Source organism: Coffea arabica, chromosome 8c, assembly GCF_036785885.1.
Source record: "Coffea arabica cultivar ET-39 chromosome 8c, Coffea Arabica ET-39 HiFi, whole genome shotgun sequence".
NCBI lineage: Eukaryota > Viridiplantae > Streptophyta > Magnoliopsida > Gentianales > Rubiaceae > Coffea > Coffea arabica.
The window spans coordinates 30,678,471-30,701,028 of record NC_092325.1 but is presented as its reverse complement, the minus strand read 5'-3'; the positions used below and the strand labels follow the sequence as shown (position 1 = coordinate 30,701,028).

Sequence of the window (22,558 nt, the reverse complement as noted above, 5' to 3'; positions counted from 1 at the left end):
ATGTTCAAAGAATCCATATCCACTTAATTAAATAATGGATTAATCTTATATACATTATTAGTGTATACACTATCACCATTAGATGTATGTTACATGTGCAAAATTTGAATTTGAAATCCAAAATTTTCTCATGTGTTATTCATTTAATCGTGATAGTGTAAAAACTGACAGTGTATATAAAATTTACTCTTAAATAATAGGGCGTCTCATTTCATTTTGAACAATTATGACTAGCAAATTCAACTCATATAACATGTAAAATTGGCATAGTAAAGTATGAGAACAAAATCAATACAAAAACTTAAGTTTTATTTGGTATGAAAATTTAGGTCACTCAAATTTTTGAAAAAAAAAAAAAACTGGTCCTACATTAGAGTTATAAATAATAAACCTATTATAATTATACTGCTAAAGTTTTTTAAGAAAAAAGTACGAGACGTAATCATAATTTATTGAAATTATGTCAAAAAATTGAGTATTTTGGTCAAATCTCATCTTTTCAATTGTTAAAATTAAATGATTTCATTGGAATTTCCTTCATTGACGTTAATTCAACAAAGACATATCTAAACTTTGACTGGAAAATGATTTTATCAGGAGATTGAAGTTAAGAGATGAATGCACACCATAAAAAGTATCCTAGAATGGTAGAAAAAAAATAAGCCAATTTATTTACTCTAATGCCTTTTTTGAAATTGAAACTATTGTTGAAATATTTATTTTACAGATATTTATAAGCTCTGTTGGCTGCTCCAGCTTTTAATGTCTAGAAGTATGGTCCTTGCTTAATTATATTGTTTTGTTTGTAACAAACCGTAATATTATGATTTTATGTAATGACATTACGTGTACCAATATTATCTAAAAAGCTCAAAAACTATTTTGACAAATATTAGATTCATGGTTTCAATGGAAATGATATTTTCAAAAAATCACTTTCAAAGAAAGAAAAATAAATTTTATGATGTTAACAATTAGCATTTGTCAAAATATTTTAATACCAACAAAATAAAAGTTTTGAGACAATATAATCACATGCAAAGCTCGTAAAGTATTACTAGTAAAATTAAAAGCAAAGCAAAATCTCTCTCTTATTAAAACTTGTGCTAAAAAATTTGCTATGCTTTTACTTGTTATTTTAATACATACTTTTAATGCTTTTTACATTTACATTTATTGTGCTAGTATTTACGCTGTACCATATAATTGTCATCCTTTGTTTGATGTCTTTGTTTGCATTATCATCATTCATTCGTCAATATCACTCAAGGACGGACGACAAATTTTGTGTGACAATCATGTCAGCGCTCTTCCAAATTTTGATAGGGCTACTTTTACTGAGGGCCTCACACTTACTCAGAATTTGAGTTGATTTGTTGTATCAAAGAAGATATGATAGAAGAGATGCATGCTAAATTTGATCATAAAGAGGAGTTTGCCTCATTGCAATCACAAGGAGGTAGTTTTTTTTTTTTTTTTTTTTTCCGGCTTCAAGATTGACTTGATCAAAGTAGATTTTTTGCAGCCTAGCTTTCAACGGGAAGTGCTATTAGAGGCTGTTGATCAAGAGCATTCAGCTCATTTTTTATCGCTAAATTGGCCGATTAATTATCCACTTGTATAACCTCTGAAATGGTTTCAATTGTAGTGTTGGATTATGGAACCTCATTGTCCACTGGTATAACCTCAAAGTATTCACTAAATGCAATTACAATATAGGACATGCATAAAGAAGCCGATTTGCTTAGTCTTAGCGCCCCGTTTAACTTGTGGTCTTCTAATACAAGTACTTTTAACAAAAGTATTTTTAAATTTATCAAGAAAAATTCAACCATTTATAACACACATCTAATAGGGATGAGGCTGGAATGAATGCGAATGATCAAGAAAACAGCAATTTAAAAAAAGAGAGAGAGAGAGAGAAAAAAAAAGTGATGCATGGACCAATTGACTAAACTACTCAGCAGTGCATAAGATGTATAAATGCATAATATAATAGACTAATAGTGCAAATCAAGGCAACATCATGACTTATATAATCAAAATGTAATACCTAAAATTCCCAATACCATAATTTCAATTGGTGCTAAAATGATGACTGTTACACTGATTGATGATCATTATATTTAGGCATAATTTCAGAAACCTCCCTTAGGTTTTTTGACTATTTCACTAGCCTTCTTTCAGATTTTGAAAATTATATTAACCTTTTTTGGGATTTATTATCTTGCAACATCTAGGTCCAACCAACAATTAAAAAGTAACATAAGGAGAGAGAAGGCAATATGATTTCACCATTGCCCCTTATCCACTAAATTGTTGAATTAATCTAATACTAACCTAAACATTTAAAAAAACACTATACTATAATTTGTTTCTTATCATCAGGGTTTAAATTATATATGGTATCAAAAATAGTATATTATTCTATATATTTCTGTAAAATCCAAATTACTCTTTTCAGTTATAAACCCATTGTCAAATATGATCAACAACAAATAATTAAAAAATTTTGCAACCAAACTATTACAAGAAGCGAATTTTAATAATATAAAAATCTCGGCAACTAACTTTATTATGTTAAAAAGAATATTTGTGATGTTAAAATTTGTTCTCTGTAATATTTTAGTTGCAAATTTTTTGATTATTTGTTATTGATTATGTTTGACAATGAGTATATAATTGAAAAGAGTAATTTAGATCTTGTATAAGTGAAAAATATAAAATGATAAACTATTTTTTAATATTATATATGGTTTAATCTCTAATGATAAACAGCAAATTTTAGTGTTTTCTTTAATACGTGAGTTGATATTAAATTAATTAAATAATATAGTAGATGAGGAAAAATGATGAAATCATGCTATTTCTCTCTCCTAATATTACTTTTTAATTATTGGTTGGATCTAAATGTTGCAAGATAATTAATCTCAAAAGAAGTTAAGTGTAATTTTTAAAACTTGAAATGAATCCAGTGAAATAGTGAGAAACCTTAGGAGAGGTCCTAAGATCTCTGAAGTTATCCCTTATATTTATACAAAGCAAAGTTCAAACCAGCTCTATGGGCATGCCATTATTAAGTTTTCCTTCACCTCCGGCTAGAAATGATATACCCTACTTTATTGGCGCCTAGCAGAGAGGTATTTCGAGAAAATAGACGATCCTAAATTAAATCTGCGGTAAAGAATCAACCCTGAGTTCAGCCGAAGACTTTAAAGAATTAGAGAAAATAGACATCGTAGTAAACCAGTAGACACTCCAGAGAGATAACAATAATCACATATAGCAACAGTAATTTAAACAAAGCAAAGAAAGATTAGAGATATCGAACTATCGAACCATTGTATATAAAAGAGTCCCGTACATGACCAGAGATTATCATCGAAACCATACTTCAATTGAAAGAGATAAAAAAAAAAAAAAGAGAAGACCATTAAAGTGAAGTTGGGGTTTTTTTTTCTTTTGTGTGTGGGGGGGGGGGGGATGGTAGGGGGTTCTCCATGTCCTTAGCAGTGGGGAGGAATTGAGTTCTGCAATGTAGTTGGTGCCACCAGCTGCATTCCAAGGGATACAATATGAGGGTAGATAGGACCAATAAGTGTAAGATAGTCAAATGACAAACAAAATGGAAGGCAATATGGATAAAAGACAGAATACCAAATTTTTTTTTTTTAGGCTACAGAATACCAAATGTTAAATCCAACAAACTTATCAGAAGAAAGAACCCAACAAGCTAAGCCTTCAGCCCAAAATTCCCAAAAACCTCACCTACTCATGGTGTACGTAGGGGAGCATAAGCACTATGCCTAACTCCTACTCCCCCTATCCCGTCCAATGGAATAATTTAAACAGACTTTCTGGGAGAATGAACTCGGGGAAAGCAGAGTGTGTCAATTGGGCAAATACACCCATAGTGACAGGGTGGGATGGATATCTCGCATATGAAAATTAGCAGTTTGCCCTGTTAGTCCTCTAGGACACAAATAATTCAATTTTGTCCCATGAACTATTTGTGTCCACAGATTGGTTCCATCCAAAACTTGAGATAATGGGTGTAAACAAAAAAAAAAAAGACTCATAAATAGTTGCTCATGGAGTTGAAGATATCAAATTTTGAGGGGTCGGTATCAAATTATGTTGAATTGCGTGATATAGAGCCAAATTGCAGTTTAACATAAAGAAGGAAAAATAATCAAACTCAAACCCATTTCAAAGTTCAACCTTTCTTTTATTAATCACAACATCTAGAAGCATACGGACTATGGTTCTATGACTTATGCTGGAATACTTCACTTGATGGGAAGATATATTAAAAAAAATACGGCCAATTAGATCTTTAAAAAGGGAAAACAAGGGCGAATTTCTCAAAATATTGCTAAAATTGAAAATCGTCACAAAATTGGTGCTGTTTGATGAAGGGTTCTTAATTAGGGGTTGCCGCAACTCTGATGTGAGGCTTCAAGTAAAAATAATTTTCATTTTCATTTATTTTGAGTTGCTTCAGTTTCCCTTTTTTTTTTTTAATTCCTTCAAACCATAGCCGCTCATTTGATTAGCGGCGAAGGTTTTTTTTTTTTTAAATTTTTTTTTGCATTGCCGCTCATCTCATTTGATTAACGGCAAAGGTTTTTTTTTTTTTAATTTTTTTTGCATCGCTGCTCATAAGATGAGCCGCGATGCAAAATCTTGTGGTATATATTTCTTTTTTTTTGAGGTATATATTTCATTTGCCAAAGAGGCCAAACAAAAGAAAGTGCAAATTCAGGAACAGGATTTCGAAGGTGACATCAAACACATGCAAGTTAAACGCAAATCATGCTGTCCCGCACAATGATGTGAAAAAATAAATGTCATATCTAGTTAATCATAAATTTGATCAGCTTATGTACTAGATAATTATAGTTAAGTGGACAGATAAACAAGAAAAATTTTCTCTATACATACGATATTTTTTTTTTGCAAAGATTTTTCTATTACATATAATGCGTTGTTAGTTAGCTTATGACTGCATTTTTAACTTTTATATATCACATCAGAAAAAGTGTCACCTTTCTGACTGTATTTTTATCTTTCATATATCACATCAGAAAAAGTATTACATATTAATTTCAAAAAAGGGTTTCTGAATAATCTTTTATCCAAATTACAAAACCCATTTATTGGTATATAAAACAATAGATTTTTCAAAAGATTTCTAAGTTATGACAAATTCTGCATTTAACAATGCAGATTTCTTTTCATATTTATTTATTTTTTTAATCATGAAGAATTTTTTGACTAAGTTAAATTTTCATATCAATCTTTTTTTCATATTAATTTTTTTTTGCATCGCCGCTCGTGAGATGAGTGACGATACCTTTTTTCTCCTTATTCTTTTTTCTTTTTTTTAATAAAACATAACTCTTTTTTTTAATAAGGAGAAAAAGAATTACATTTTATTAGAAAAAGAAAAAAGAATAAGGAGAAGAAAAGGTATCATGAGCGGCGATGCAAAAAAAAAAATTAATATGAAAATTTAACTTAGTCAAAAGATTCTTCATGATTAAAAATAAATAAATTTGAAAAGAAATCTGCATTGTTAAATGCAGAATTTGTCATAACTTGGAAATCTTTTGAAAAATCTATTGTTTTATATACCGATAAATGGGTTTTGTAATTTGGATAAAAGATTATTCAGAAACCCTTTTTTGAAATTAATGTGTAATACTTTTCTCTGATGTGATATATGAAAAATGAAAATATAATCATAAAGGTGACATTTTTTCTGATATGATACATAAAAGATGAAAATACAGTCATAAAGGTAACTAACAACGCATTTATATGTAATAAAAAAATCTTTGTAAAAAAATCTATTGTATGTATAGTGCAAATCTTTCTTGTTTATCTATTCACTTAACTATAATTATCTGGTACATAAGCTGATCAAATTTATGATTAACAAGATATAGGATTTATTTTTTCACATCATTTAGTAGGATCTGAAGAATATGAAGTTTTGCTTGACAAATTCTTCTTACCATAACCATCATTGTGCGGGACAGCACGACTTGCGTTTAACTTGCAAGTGTTTGATGTCAACTTGGAAGTCTTGTTCCTGAATTTGTACTTTCTTTTGTTTGACCTCTTTGGCAAATGAAATATATATACCTCAATAAAAAAAAAGAAATATATACCACAAGAAGTGGGCTAAAAGATTTTATTATGACATTTTACATCGCTGCGATGCAAAAAAATAAAAAAAACCTTCGTCTCTAATCAAATGAGCGGCGATGGTTTGAAGGAATTTAAGAAAAAAAGAAACTAAAGCAACCAAAAATAAATAAAAATAAAAATTATTTTTACTAGAAGCCTTACATTGGAGTTGCAGCGACCCTTAATTAAGAACCCTCCATCAAATAGCACCAAGTTGTGAAGATTTTCAATTTTAGCAATACTCTGATAAATTCCCCGAAAACAAGGGCAGATGGGAGATGTGGAAATTCCACAGTGGAATGGGGATGCTGCTGGCATTGGACATTACTCGAATGGAGGGAGGGGATGTGTAAGGTCCAGAACACTGAAGGACAAAATTATCCTTCAACCTAATCAACCTATATAGTAAAAGCGCGAATGGATCTGTTAAGGATGGTGGTTGTTGTGCTGATGTGGCTGTGTTTTATTGGCTGGAGGGTGGTCGTTATTCACGTGAGAGTCACGTGTTTTCGGTAGGAGAAGAGGTGGAATTCTTGTTGTTGGCCGAGGAGTTTTTATTAAATTTGTTTCCAAATACCGGTCCATTTCTTTGGCTCTCCATGTGTGTGTGTCTTCTGAATACTTTTCTGATGGGATCATGACCACTTCAATTTACGGGGCTCAAGGTAATCACTCCAATCAATCTATTCCCACCTTTTCTTCTCTCGTCTTTTGACAAACAGTTATACTGAGTGAACAAGTTTCCTCAATTTTATCCTTTTTTTTTTTGTACTTTATTGTGTGATCTTCCATCCCTCTCTCCGAAACCAATCAATTACAATTTAACACCCACTTCTTCTCATTTTCGTAATCTTTTCCGGGTAGCTTCCAGATCTGCTAGATTCTCTTGTTAGTTCTTCGTCATCAATAAATATTATTGGTGGATTCTGCTTTCCCTAAATTTTCCTTTTGCAATTAACTCTCTCCCAATGCTTTCACTTTGACTACTAAGATCAACCCAAAAAAAATTACGTCAAATCATTCTGGAGGGGGAACGAAAAGAAATTAAGCATTTGCATGGTAATCGAGTGACTTTTAAGGTTAGCTTCCTGTTATTTTGTAGATATTTCTTGGCTGTGAATTTTTCTTTTTCATTTTTTAAATTTTATGACTATTAGGTATCATTTGGTGATTATTTTGTTTTTTGGTTTCTTTTGTGTGCATTATGACTGGTAAAGAAATAGAGGAGTTCACAAAGAGAACTACACGCAGTTGGTTTCTTCAAGTTGTTTATTGCTTGGTGTGGTTATACGGTTGTCTTTAAAAGATTTTTTTTGAGGGTTTTCTTGTCTAACTTTATATTTATTGTGATATTGCAGGTTCAGATATGGAAAATCTTTTGCAATGTGTCTTGCCTACGGTTTTTCATATAAATACTCCAAGAACATTATTCTCATTGCTTAAAGGGTTTGTTCTTTCCTCCCCTGCCTAAACTTCTCTAGCCTTTTTTCCTTTTTGTTCTCCGGTTTAGTTGTCTAATATTGCGGCTTGTTGTGTTTTTTTTTTCCTTTGTAGGATAATAAGGTTGCTCCAAATCTTCTCTCTCTGTTTGATCCTCTTTAGCTCTAGAAGCAAGGAAATTTGGAGAATCTATCTCCAAACTATCTGGTTCATTGTTACCTCTTAGTCTTTCTTTCCTTTCTATATTTATTGGTTTTATTCCCCAAAAATTTTCACCTGATTAATATCTAAATTTTGCCTATATTGTTCCTTATTTCTTTATCCATGCTTTCTTACAAGACAGATGCAGCCAAGAGAAGATCATCACCGAGAAACATTGCGGGCAATTTTGCTTCCTTGTGTTTCGTCCTTCTTCATCTCAGGTTTTCTCTATTTTATTTTTTAATTTTTTGAACTTTTGTACTCTTTTTTAAGTAGTTTCTATGTTGCTTGTTTCTTTCTTTTGGGTCTCTAGAGCCCCCTATACAAACTTGTATGATATTTATTATGGATGGAAAAATTACTTGGTAGAGAAACTGAAGGAAAAAATTGTCCGGAAACTCTGGAAAATGGAGTTTTCATGGCTCATCTGATCGGTTTTTTTTTTTTTTGGTTTGTTATGTGCAGGAGTACGTTCAATTATTGACTCACAAAAGACGATCCATATGGTAACCAACCCAAAGTCTCCATTTGCAGAGATCAAATTTCATGTCAATGATTGTTAAAAACTTTAGTTATTTTTTTTGTGTCTTTCTTTTTGAGAAAACTATTTTTCTTATTTTTTTTCCCTTGTGAAGTTTTGGTTCTTATTTTTCGAAGGGTGTATATGGATTCTTTAAAACAAAAGAAAAAAAAATACTTTTGTGTTTTCTTAGTTTTTTTTTTCAACAAACATTGTGTTTTCTTAGTTGCTGATAAAAGCACTGAAACTGATCAAGGAGCCATTAGTTGAGATAGTCGTTTTAATTACTTGTTCCCTGTATATTTGTATATGCATGAAGCTTGCCTGGCCTTCTTCTTTTACACGAGTACCTTTTATTTTAGTTTTACAAGAATACCATTTTTTGGTTAAATTTTTGTTTATTTTGTCCCTAGAATATTGGTTTGAGTTCATGGGGATAACATTTTTAGAATATAAAGTGAATATAGAGTAAATATGGCAGATTGAGTATTAGCCTATTATTGTAGAGAAATTTCTTACCATCTACTGCCATTTAAGTGGTTTACTACATGTTTCTTGCTTATTTAGACTTTACCTTTCGTGAAAATGATTTCAATGTTTATGGCAATTAAAAGTTTGGTGTGGTAATATGTTGGTCTTTCCAGATTCTTTATATTCCTTGAAAAGGTAAAGAGAATTTTTTGCAGCTAAAATAACAAAAAGATGTTAGGATTACTTTGCATTTAGATCATATTTTCTACAGTCATCTTCTTTTTATTTTACTTTTGGTTATGTTATTAATTTTTTTATTCTTTTATGTTATTAATTTACTTTATTCATGTTAAAGGTGCAAATGATTGAAGATGCAGTCACTCTGAAACCAGTTCATGGAATAACAAACTTTGTGAGTTAAAAATGCAGTCCTTTCTTATTTTTTTTTATCTTGCTTTTGTGTTGAGCATGGTCATTATTAGATGGTTTATTCTTAATTTCAGCCTTTCAATCCTTCACTATTTGCATACCATTAATTCAATGTGTTGGAATCATAAATATTACTTTGTTTGCTACAGAAGGTTTTTTTAGGTCTCTTATTTTATTTAATTATCTTTTATTACAGCAAGAAACGTGAATAATTATTCAAAATTTACTGAGGAAAAAAATGTTTAAGTGGGCAATTTTTTTGTAGGCTTTACTCTTCATATATGTATTGATTTGCTCTATGGTTTTCTGCTCAAATTTTTGTCAAGAGAGGGAAGAAAGAAGAAATGATGGTTAATTCTTACTTTGAAGCATTAGGGGGGTATACGACTACGCGAAACTTAATACTTACTGAATTTGTTGTTGACCATTATGCTGTTATTGTAAGATATCTTTTAAGAATTATTGCCATCTAAGAGCATTCAAGAGGTTTACTCTATATTTCTTGCTCATTTAGACTGTCTATATTGTTTGGGTAAAATAGCATATGGATACGTCTGACATACAGATTGTCATGCCTTAGGTAGTGGACATTTGTGGTGTGCATCGAATCACCATTGCCAAGATTGCTTATTTTGTAAATTATAACGATTTGTTTACATATTTAAATTTGTGAAATTTACTTTACGGGATATATTCCTCATCTCACCATTAAATGGTTAAATGGAATCTTTTGAGAGTAAAAATAGAGCTTCATGAAAACAAGAAACTAGATTCGTGCATAATTTTGGTGAAAATGGAACAATTTGGTTTAAAGGCAAGATTAAGGAATCTTTGATTTTTCTTTGTATTAGCTTCTCACAATGGCAACAAATTTCTAATGGTCTTGCTTTGATTATGTTCAGGTTCCCATTTTAAACAGCAGGAGAAATGGGACAAAAAAAATATAAGCCATGAAAAGAAGCAGGGAGGGGGAAAATAGATCTTCATCAGAACATGTATACTTTTGTTTTCACTTTTTTTTTGAAATTTAGGCTGGTTCTATAAGTATTTTTTTTGTTTTATTTTTTCCTTGATTAGAAGGAGAAGATGAGAAGAAGCATAAGCAGATGAAGAGAAAAGTATGGATCTTCAGCCTAATCAGGTCTATAAGTTTCTTTTTTATTTTAATTTAAGCAGTTTTTGTAAGGTTTTATTTTAGTTCAAAATACATTTTTATCAGAGTTTTTGAAATGAAAATGAGGTGAAGCAGATGAAGGGAAAGAACAGATCTTTGGTTTGATTCAATGCTGTAAGTTTTTTCTGTTACTTTTTCTTTGTAACTTGAGCAGTTTTCTGAGTTTCTTTCTTTTTTGCCTTTTTTTTTAATTTCTGACTTTCTATTATTGATTCTGAAGCAAAAAAGAAAGAAGAAATAATAAAATTACATAGTCCTAAGTGATTTTTTTTTTGGAAAAATTTTTGTGTGAGTAGCATTTATGGTTGTAGAATTAGTTATTAGAATGATTGAAAAATTGGATTTTGATTGACTCATTATAGATGGTAAGAGCTTGAAAGTAAAATTGGATTTCTACTATTGCTTTAGTTAGAATAATTTCAAATGTATTACACTTTGAATATGTCTGAAGATCTAAGTTTTATTTGATTGAACTGTTCCACTGATGATGCATTATCCTGCTGGGTTTAATTATTCTTGCTGCTTTTGGTTAAGATTGTCTTTGTTGCTTTTTCGGTTCTTGAGATATTCCTTTTCTTTTGTTTAGAAACATTAAATTACCTCTCGTGCACTTGAAGTGTGAAGATGCATATGCGTAATTTGCATTAATATCATCAAGAAATTTTGTCAGATCTCATTGCTTTTGGTTTCTCCTGAGGTACAGTCTTGTCCTTTTACTTATTTATTTGCTTATTTTGACTTTCGGACTATTATTATAGGTTGGTATAAATTGCTTTGTTTTTTTTTTCCAAAATTTGATGTTTCTGATCAGAATTAAGTGTTCCATAGAAATTCAAACTCCTGTGATATTTTCTTTAGGAGTTTTTTGTTCACATGTTTGGTAATCTGGTTTATGAAATTGCTTCTTGTCTGTAGCTTTTAACTTGGAGTTTCATCTATAGAGTTTTTCTAAACCCATCGTTCACTGCTGGATAGGTATTGTCGCGCCCCATTTTTTGAAAATAAAGAAAAATAAAAGACGAGTTTAGAAGAATGGCTTTTGATTCAATTTTTTGATTGGAAAATAAATTTTTGATTTAAAAAGAAAATGAAGAACATGGGTCTAAATGGGACTTGAAAATGCGACGATTTGACCCAAAATAATAATCTAAAAAGGTTTTTAAACAGAAAAGCAGGAGTCGCCACATAGTATTGAGTTAGGGTGTACCAAATCACCCAAAAAGTAATTTTTTGAAAAAATGAAGTAAAACCTTTTTAGATTGACTCCAAAATCTACAATAAATTAGAGAAAATGGCTCGGGGGTCATGGTTGAAGAGAGGGAAGGCAAAGACAATGTCTAAGGCACCCTCTCAACCTAGCATAAGCTAGTTGTGTGATTTAGTCACGATTTTCCTAACTTCTAACCAAAAGATGTATCGCATTTGGACGTGCCTAACATGAATGCCAACTTAAATCTAATGATTGATTCTAATGGGGCAAAATGTCTCTTTTGAGGCTCGATTGATCCTAATCACATGAATTGTGATAGCCAATGGTGAATCCTTAAAGAAGTCACGAATAAATGCAAATGAATACTCGAGTAATAATGAGAAAAAACGAGAGTGTGCAAAAATGTCTTTGAGTGTAAAAAAACGAGTGCTAGGTGCAAGTGTGCAAGTAGGTGTGTAAAGTGTAGGTGTGTAAATGGGTGTGTAAAAGTGCACATGTTCAAATGAGAGAGAGTGTAAGGTGTAGGTGTGCAAATGAGTAAGTAAAATGTAAATGTGAGAATGTGCAAAAGTGATAAAGTGGATAAAGTCTCGTGTGCAGAGTGAAAATGTATAAAGTGAGAGTGCAAACGGTAATGTGCCTTGAAAATGCATGAGCCCTAAAGGAATGCAATCAAAACGGGTACGGGAAACTAATGTTCGTGACTCAATTTTCCCTTTAATAGAGGAAATACGAGTGTGCTAAGGTTAGAAAGTCAAACTCGTCTATATCCCATACTCAAGGGGTGTTTCCCTATCTATACAAGCAAATGACCCTAATAACTAGAATGAAATGCAAAATCCTAAAAATCATGTTTCAAATGCGAGAAAGGGAGTGAAGGGCCATGCAAAAATGTAAAACTAAAAAGGAAAAATGAATAAAGATGTAATGAAGTCATGCAAGTATGTACTAGCGAGGGACGGTCCTATTGGGTCTAGCATTGGACTAGCCCTTTACTAACGTTCCCTTACAAGCATTGGACTTGTGAGCGATCAAGGGGAAGACCATGACTAGCATTGGACTAGCTACGGTAACGTACATTCCATCCACATAATCAGGTGTAATACTAAAGCAAATAGACATGCAAAGCACATAGTTTTACATAGCACGTAGCACATAAGCATGCTTATCTAGATGCAGAAACCTAGGAAAAGCAATTAAACACATAGGCAGGCAAACACGCAAGCAAAACGAAGCAAGCAAACAAACAAATGAGCCCTATCTATTATATTGGGGAAGCCTACTACAGTCTAAGAAGGGATAAATAAAATAATAACCTAGCTATTACAACTTTGGCATTCAAGTGCCTTTCAAAAGATCAAAATTGAACTAAAAATAAATATACAAACTAAAGCCAACAAAGAAAATAAATGAAATAAATAAATAAGTAATAATAAAAACATTTAAGAGGCATGCAATTAAACACGTAAAATCACATAGGGCAAGTAGGGTCAAATAGAGTAAGAAATAAGGGATAGAGTGTATCTCCCTTGAGTCGGGGCTCTAATGGAGTGAAATTACTTATTCATCCTCTAAAAACAAAGAAAAGGTCAAGGCATCACAAATAACCACATAAATATGAAATTGAACCATTTAAAGCATTTAAATAACTAAAACAGCCCATATTCACTAAACAAGGACCCAATTGGAAAGAAAAGAAAAGTTTGAGGGGTCAATTTGATTGATTTTTCCAATTGCTTGGGCCATAGTGGCATTAGGTGAAAACATGTGGGATTGAGTGCAATTTTGGAAAGTCTTCCATGCAACATGCGAATAAGCTTACTGTCACTAAACTTTCTGCCACTCTTTTTTTGGTTTCTTAAAACCGGTAACACCTATTTTTATTATAAGCGAAGCAACTTTATGCGCAAAACCAAGTCATGCTAATAAGATTGACAAATGAATCTAGACTACAAACCAAAACATACAGCTTCAACTGGAATCAAATTAAACTCTCAACAATTAGAGTGAATCAAATACGAAAGCAAAACAGAATACAGTTAACATCAAAACCCCAAGTTCCTTCCAATTTTCGATTAATAACTTTTGCCATCAAATGCACTCTTTTACCAATTTCTGAAAACCAAACAAAAGACAAGGGGGAAGGCTATGCGACTATTGCACGAATGCCATAACTAAAATTGAACTGATAAGAGTTTTTTTTTCCATATGCAAACCCACCGAAATCAACAAGACTAAATCCCCTGCCCATCTCCCAATGCGCATGGACTACAAAAGATTTACTTATTTTTTCATTTTCATTCGGACCTTTTATCAAACAGAAAATGGGCATTAAGAACTTCAATGATTGTCACTCCCATGAAGTCACGGCCAGCCCCAACATTATCAGATAAACCAGAAATTTCAACCCAATCAACAAACCACATGCAACCAATCATTGAAATCATTATCTTGCTCACAAAACCCAAATTCTAAAAAAACAGGATGTTCTTTTCCGTCCAATCACAATAACAAGAAAACTCAAATTTCAGCATCTTAAACTTCCTAAGAATAGGGTTAAGCAAGTAAACATGTCCGCTATAGGCACAATCAACCTCATTAGCTAAACAAATATAACCATTAAAGAAGCCCACAATTTGTACAATTTTCGACCAGGTCTGAAATGGAATTTTAACTCACCGCACAGGTCATCATTCAAGGGGAATTTTTAGTTGAGCATTTTGTCTAGCAACAAAAGAGCATAAAAATTTTTAATGATTCTTTGTTCAATCAATGCTGTAACTAGCCCAAAAATTTGTCAGAAACAAAGAAATTCAGCCCAATCAACGTATGCATCATGTGTATTCAGAAATTAAGGCCAATTAATAGGAAAATTGCACTAAATAATGCCACGGCAGACCCATTTCAAAAACTTGACAAGAACTGAAATTTAAAGAGAGGAAAAAAAACTTACAGTGCTCTTGCTTGGCAAGATTTCGCAGATAGCAAGGGAAGATTCTGGTGGGTTCGGTGAGGTGGTGGCGACTATGAGCGGCGGCGGTTTCGGCAACTCTTCCGATGAACCTTCCTTACCCTGTTTTTCCGCGGCTTTGCTCCTCTGCTTTTCCTCGACTCTAGTTTCTTGTTGAAACCTTTCTCCTCTATTTTCTTTTGTTCCCTCATCCAAGCTTTCTACTGCCCGAAGCTTCTTTTTCAGTCTTTCTTTGTTGCTTTGTTCTTTTAGCCGCCACTTCCAATCTCCCTTAGCTCCTCTGTCCACCGCCCTCTGTTTTTTCCTCGTTTTTCTTTTTTCTTTCTGTTTTTCTCTCTCCGTTCCTTTTTCCGCCGCCACTCTTCCCTTCTGCGTTCTTTTTGGAGCCTTTTTATGGGTACTCAAAAATACCCCAAAACCTAGCACCTAAGGATGAGATTTAGAACTGCATTTTCTGTCCATTTCAAGCCATTAGATGGCTTTTAATCTGGAAGCTTCTTGTCAATTGGGATTGGGCTACGTGGTTTTGTACTGAAGGGTTAAAAGGGAAATACAAATGCCCAAAAATGGGTGGAAAATGGCAGCTGGAAATCAGTACTATTTGCTGGTTTTTGTACCAGCTCCGTGAAGAAGAAGGTGAGCACGTGGTGCACACGCGCGTGTGTTTTTTTTTTTGAATTTGAATTTTCTAAAAATAATTTTTCTCAAGAAATATAAAATGAAACAAAAATAAATTAAAAATAAAATAAAAAGAAAAATATGAAAAGAATGAATAAATAAATAAATAAATAAATAAATAAATAAAAACTGGTAAAATTTTGGTATCTACAGGTATTTGCTTTCGGCCTTTCACGGGAACGAGAGGAGAGTTTGAATGAAGCTGGACCTCTTTGATGCTATTAGTCATTGAAAGTCTAGAATTATTTTGCTTGTGGCCAATTAGAAATACTTTTTTCTTTTCTTTGTCAATTTGTTCAATTGGCACTGATATAGGTTTAGTCTCACTAAGTAGATTTTCTCTTTATACTGCATGTATATGCATTTTATTATTCGTTTGAATATATTGTAAAAGAAACTTATTGCTATTAAATATCCTTTTCTAGGAACTGACAACTTGATTTGTGGCTTTTATCAACAAAAAACAAACTTATAGCTATTAAATGCCTTTTTTAGGAACTAACAACTCGCTTTGTGTATTTCTTCAAGTTATATTTTTTCCCCTTCTCCACCATTACATGTGTCTTTTTTTATTTCTATTTTCATTCTATGCAAAAGCAAGGAGCATCTTAATGATCTTAGTAGTCTACTCATTGTATTGTCTTGCATTTCTTTAACAGATTATTCATATTCACTGTTTAATAAAACTACAAAAATAGAATGGCAAAGTTTTTGGTGTGCTTTTTAGTAATTTTTCATACTTAATATTTGAATATGAATCATTTCTAGGCAACCTTGAAAATTACACCGCGCGCGGTGTTCTCCTCCTAGTAAAAAACAAATGTGGGAGTGCAATAAGCTAATTGAGTGATCCAAAACATGCCACATTGCCATGACAGGATTCTTCAAGTCAAAAGTATTGGTCCCTCAAATCAAAAGTTTTGCTCCCTCCAAAGCTTTTGACTAAATCAGATTTTCCATTTTAAATACCATTTTGAATACTTTGTTTGGTACTCAAACTTTAAAATTAAACGAAATCGAAAATTAATCTCTTTCTGCCTCCACAGATTGAAGCAGCTTTTAGAGCTTTTACTCCCACTATAAAACTCAGCTCCATTGGCTGCTAATTTAGCTAATACACAAGCAAATATGCTAAAGAATGTTGATGACGTAGACAAAGCTGTGCACAAAATTATCAATAGTTTAGTCAATTTTGCAAAGGTTTCTGAATACTGGCTAAAGTTGGATTTCTAAATGAGATACTAAACAACAACTTTCTAAGAAATGGCTGCTTACATATTACAATAACTATAAATAGGGAAGCAAAAAACTTAGAGATGCCATACATGTGACGCCCCCACTTCTCCCTAAGGCGAACCAAAGGGTATCCGCGGAATGCCAGCTCAACTCTCGCCAGAACTCAAGCAATATACGTTCAAACTTATAACGGTACTAAACATCACACCCAGATAATATAAATGCAATTAGTGCGGAAGCGTTCAAGTTTAACAATATTTAACAATTACTAAATCCATATCACGGGTTTTCAAATACATTCCAAAATATACAATAGCCAAAATGTCTAGTCAATAGAATTGGAACCCTATTACAAAAGTCCACAATATACTCAAAATGGAAATTTCCTCCGAGTCCCATTCAAGCCAAATCCTGTTAAGGAAAACAAATCTACAGGGTGAACAAAACGCTCGTGAGGTCAAGAACACACATGCAAGCACATTGTTCAAGTAACAATCCCAAATTGACAAGTCGAGTAATAATATATGCATGATTAACAATTTACGAGGAAAGTAACCATAAACAATTCAAGAATACTGGAGCTCTCAGGAGCTATGTTCCACTTGCACGATCAATAACCTCCACGAATTGACACTCTGTCAATCGAGTATGTTTAGTCCGTAGAACTCCACTTAACCTATCCCCTTTCACCTTACATACCTCTGTTTCGGGCCCGCCTATCAATTGTTTAAGGCAATACTACTCGAGTATGCCAAGCAAGATCTCTCACTAGATCAAGCTTTTCAATTGTTCCTGTGGTTTACCAAAGAGCCCAACCAAGCCCATGCCGGCTCGAGTCCAAGGTTCGCCAATGAGATGTGGGCGTCACCCAAGCATGTTCGAGTATCGAGGAGATTCACTCCAACGACGTATGCAGCCATAGCATATTATTTCAAGTCAAGCAAACAAGTAACATGTGCAAGCAATTGAGACATTCGAGTATTTCAAGTACGAGTCACTTATTTCAAGCGAGAACGGGTGCGATAAAGTACACCCCTGTCTCGAATTTTAAAATCTCAAGTATCAATAACAATTAAACCTGTATCTGGTTCATAGTAGTTCAAGTAACATACACTTGACACTCACCAAGTAAACAAGAAGAAATGGCACTCGAAGTTCAACCGTCTACCATGGGATCCTCTTGAAGTTCCTCTGGTGTGCCTGAGCAATTAATAAGGATTTATCACTCAAAATCCCCAATTATTACAAAGATTGTACTTAATACACAATCTAAGAAAATCCCAAAGAAAACGAATCCCAACCACTCGTAAATCGGGGTTGAAAGATGGGATTTTATAGCATAAAAGCAATTGAGGTTTCATCTTGGAAATCAAGTTTAATACGCTCAAGTAACATCAAAGGAATAAGGAGGATTCAAAAATCTCCATTTCCTTAAGATTCGGAAATTTCAATTTTGGTACGAGATCTTTGAAAAATCGTATCTCATTCCTTACAAGTCCAAAATTGGAAAATTTAGTACCGTTGGAAAGCTCTTCCAAAATACTAAAAGTTCCTAGAATACACTTCACTAAGATTCCAAATGGAAAATATTCAAAAATGAGCTCAAAATCGCTGTTTTGGTTCATAAGGCAGATTTAAGTTGGTTTTTGACCAACTTTGAAAATTCGGCAAAATTCACTTGATTGGAACTAGCCTTTGAAATTGCAACTCCTGTAGTGTTGTAATCCAAGTTTACAACAAAATAAGCGGAATGAGAAACGGAGTTTTGAGTACCAAGATATGGTAGCTCAAAGTTACCCAAATTTCCTTGTTAGACAAGGGTTTTCCAAAATCAAGTCTTGAATTTTGAAAATTTATTTGAGCCATGAAACGGTCTCGGAATAACACCAAAATTAGCCGTATAATATCAACATATAAGGGTTATCCCTCTACCAAATTTCATGAAAAAATATCTTCGGGAAGGTAGTCAACCAAACATCCAAAGTTTCGAAAAATCTTAAGGCAAAACTACCTTGAGCTTTTTGTTTTCCATTCCAAACATTTGACTAAGGAAAATCCTTCAAACATGGTTCATTTGTGTAGGAAAAGCTTGAGGAACATTCATGGTACATTTGGTAAGTGTTTTAACTCCAAGAAATTCAATTGGCAAGTCCACACCAAGTCTAGCATCAATTTTGCCCAAAAGTTAGGGTTTTCAAGAACAGGACAGGTTTCGTATTTTGATCACAAATCACTCAATTCAACTAGGAATTAAGCATGGTTGGTGGGGTTGGAAAATAAATTCATAAAACTATAATTTCATAGAAGAAATTATTTTGAAATTCAGCATACAACTAGCTCAAATTCGAGCCTCAAGTTGCAGCTTCTGAACTTCGTTCTAGGAAAACAGAGAAAACAGGACAGTCATCTTTAAACGGTTGGTACGGAATACTCGGGTGGAACTAGGGGTTGCATTTTATACCGTTGAAAAGCTGGGAATGTATAGTTTCAAATGCCACTAATGGAACTTGATTTTGACGTCGGAGCACAGAGTTATGGATGAAATAAGTAGGCTGTCTGAGCATTACGGGAACAATTTTCCAGGTTTACTAGCTTTACATGATTAATCCACTTGACCAACCAAACCTCAATATTTTTTGATGAAACTTTATACAATATCTATACAATATATAAACATCATATACAAGCCATCAAAACCTCAGAATTTCACAAAAAGAGGCACGATCAAAATAGGGGCAGAATTGGAAACTTTTTTTAGCCATGCAATCCTTGAAGTTTACACTAGTTAGGCACCATTAATCTACCAATTTGAGCACTAAACCAATATTAAATCCATCATCAAGCATCACATCAGCCATCATCCAAGAATGGGAGTTCATAGAGCCCACCTTCAAAATTTTCCAATAATAACAAGCCAGCCACATGAATAACTAAGCTCATAAGTGTAAATTAACTTCCATAGGCTAAGATTTCAAGGGTTGATCGTCACTTACGTTTGTTGATGGGCTAAGCAGAAATTTCGGTCCTTCCCTTGGCCAAGAAAACCGTGGTTTGCAGCTCTCCTTTGTAGCTTAATGTGATCTCCAAGTATTGAGCTAAGTGTAGTTCAATTTTGGTTGAATTTGGTGAAGGTTTGTGCAGGATTTGGAGATGAAAATTTGAGAAACTTTGAGTTGTTTTTGCAGCTGATGGTTCAGCCAAAGTGAGAGGGAAAGAGAGAGAGTGCAGTGCTGAAATAAAGCTTCTAAAGTAAGCTTAAATGTGTGGTCACAATTCACTCGAAATTCAACTCTCTCGCGCGTGTACGCGCGCATTTTGGGCTCAATTTCTCTCGAGTTTATTTCACTAGTGCACTAAACCTCCAATACAATTATATTCATATAAATATTATTCACCCTTAATTGTCCCAAAATAATGGTCTAAAGTCCCTCAATTAATCGCGCGCGTGAAAACGCGTATTTCCAATTTAGGCGCGATAGAGTGAAACTTTCGAGAAATTCTTATAACGATCGTACCACTAACTATCCCTTGAGTATTTAAACCTAAAATTGCCTATTTTAGGACCATTGTACATATCTCCAATTTTTCGAGCTTATTGTACTCCCACTTGGTTAAAATTTTCAAACACGTTTTCACTATTGTCATTAATCGAGCTTCCAAAGATTAATTTTTTGAAACGAGTCACTTTAAAAATATAATGAAATTATAATTCCATGTATTTAAGTCTAATAAGGTTAGAAAATAATAATCGGAGAAAATATTCGGATAAATAATTAAATGAGCAAAAATAGGAGTCGAAAAATAATAATTTTTACGAGTTCTCACATCCTCTCACCTTTAAAAAAAATTTCGTCCTCGAAATTTACCTTGATTGGTGAACATGCTTGGATACTTTTCTCGAATTGTTTCTTCGACCTCCCAAGTTACTTCCTCCAACCCATGGTTCTTCCAGAGGACTTTTACTAATGGTATTTATTTATTCCTCAATTTCTTCACTTTCCTATCCAGAAGCTTAACTGGTTTCTTCTCATAAGTTAAAGTCTCATCAATCTCAATATTCTCTGGTTGTAAGACATGTGAAGGGTCTGAATGGTACTTTTTAAGTATAGACACATGGAATACATTATGGATTCATGATAAATTCGGCGGCAATTCCAATTTGTATGTTACATTCCCCACACACTGAATAACATTATAAGGCCCTACAAACCTTGATTGTAACTTCTTCCCCTTCCAGACAGCAAACTTGCTTTCAACGGTGTGATCTTAAGAAACACTAGATCTCTAACCGTGAATTCTAAATCCTTTCTCCGATTATCGGCATAGCTCTTTTGACGGCTCTAGGCAGTCTGGATTCTCTGGCATACCAACTTTATTTTCTCATTAGTTTCCTCAATCCATAATACTGTGGTCGGATCTAAGATCTTTCCGTTCATCTACTTCCTCCCAATAAATCAGAGATCTACACTTTCGACCATAAAGCACTTCATACGGAGCCATTTGAATAGAAGAGTGGAAACTGTTGTTATAGGCGAATTCCACTGAAGTAAAAAACTTATTCCAACTCTCCCCAAAATCTAGAACACAAGCTCTTAACATATCTTCAAGGGTCTGAATTGTCCTTTCAGACTGTTCATCGGTCTGGGGATGATAAGTGGTACTAAAGTTTAATTTAGTCCCTAATACTTCTTGCATCTTTTGCCAGAATCTCGAAACAAATCTTGAATCTCTATCCGACACGATACTGATAGGGATTCCATGTAACCTAATAATGTTATCCAAATACAACTTGGTCAACTTCTCCAATGGGTATTTCATGTTAATCGGCAGAAAATGAGTTGATTTGGTCAATCTATCCACTATCACCAAAATCGCATCATGACCTCTCTGTGTTCTTGGTAATTCCGATACAAAATTCATGGTGATATTTTTCCATTTCCACTCAGGTATTTCTAGAGGTTGCAAAAGTCCCGATAGTTTCTGATGTTCGGCATTAACCTGTTGACAAATTAAGCATGTTTGGACAAATTGAACAATCTCCTTCTTCATATTCTCCCACCAATACAGACTCTTTAAATCTTGGTACATTTTATTCCCTCCTAGATGTACTGTAAACTTTGATCGGTGTGTCTCTTCTAAAATTTTCTTTTTAAGCTTTTCATCTTTTGGCACAACTACCCGATTTCGAAATCTCAATACATCATTCGATCTCAAGTTAAAGTCCGATTTGTCTCCCTTTTTAACCTTTTCCAACCACTTCTGCACTTCAGTGTCCTTTCCTTGAGATTCCTTGATACGTTCCATCAAAGAGAAATTCAATACAATGTTCCCCAAAATTACTTTCCTCGATTCCAGTCGAAGATTCCAATAGTTAATTTCTTCTATCAATTGGAATTCCTTAATCATCAACCCAGCCATCTGTACTTGACGACTCAAAGCATCAACCACTACATTAGTTTTTCCTGGATGGTACTTAATTGTATAGTCATAGTCTTCCAAAAATTCCATCCATCTACGTTGCCTCAAATTCAGTTTCTTTTGTGAAAATAAGTATTTAAAACTTTTGTGGTCAGTAAAGACTTCAAACGTTACTCCATACAAGTAATGTTTCCATTTCATCAAAGCAAAAACCACAGCTGCTAACTCCAAATCATGAGTCGGGTAATTCCCTTCATGCGGTTTCAATTTCCTAGAGGCATATGCTATCACTTTGTCATTCTGCATCAAAACACATTCCAAACCTTCTTTAGATGCATCTGTGTAAACCACAAAACTATCATTCCCATTGGGTAGAGCTAATATTGGGGGTTTGGTTAAGCATCTTTTCAATTCCTGGAAACTCTTTTCGCATTAGGACTCCAAATAAATTTTTCACTTTTCTTAGTCAACTCGGTCATTGGTCCAGCAATTCTAAAAAAATCTTTGATAAATCTCCGGTAATATCCTGCTAATCCAATAAAACTCCGAATCTCGGTAGGGTTTTCCGGTCATTTTCATTTCGAAACAGCTTCAACTTTAGCTGGATCCACTTTA

General features: G+C 33.3%; 2 long non-coding RNA genes across 2 annotated transcripts; both read left to right on the top strand.

The window, feature by feature from the left end:
* Positions 1 to 6,687: 6,687 nt before the first annotated feature.
* LOC140013303 (uncharacterized) lies at positions 6,688 to 7,274 on the top strand. Its single transcript, XR_011820374.1, has 3 exons — positions 6,688 to 6,860; positions 7,060 to 7,083; positions 7,187 to 7,274. It is a non-coding gene; the product is annotated as an uncharacterized lncRNA (long non-coding RNA).
* A 2,960-nt stretch (positions 7,275 to 10,234) lies between these two features.
* On the top strand, positions 10,235 to 11,145 carry LOC140013226 (uncharacterized). Its single transcript, XR_011820295.1, has 3 exons — positions 10,235 to 10,251; positions 10,334 to 10,544; positions 11,017 to 11,145. It is a non-coding gene; the product is annotated as an uncharacterized lncRNA (long non-coding RNA).
* The last annotated feature ends 11,413 nt before the right edge of the window (positions 11,146 to 22,558 follow it).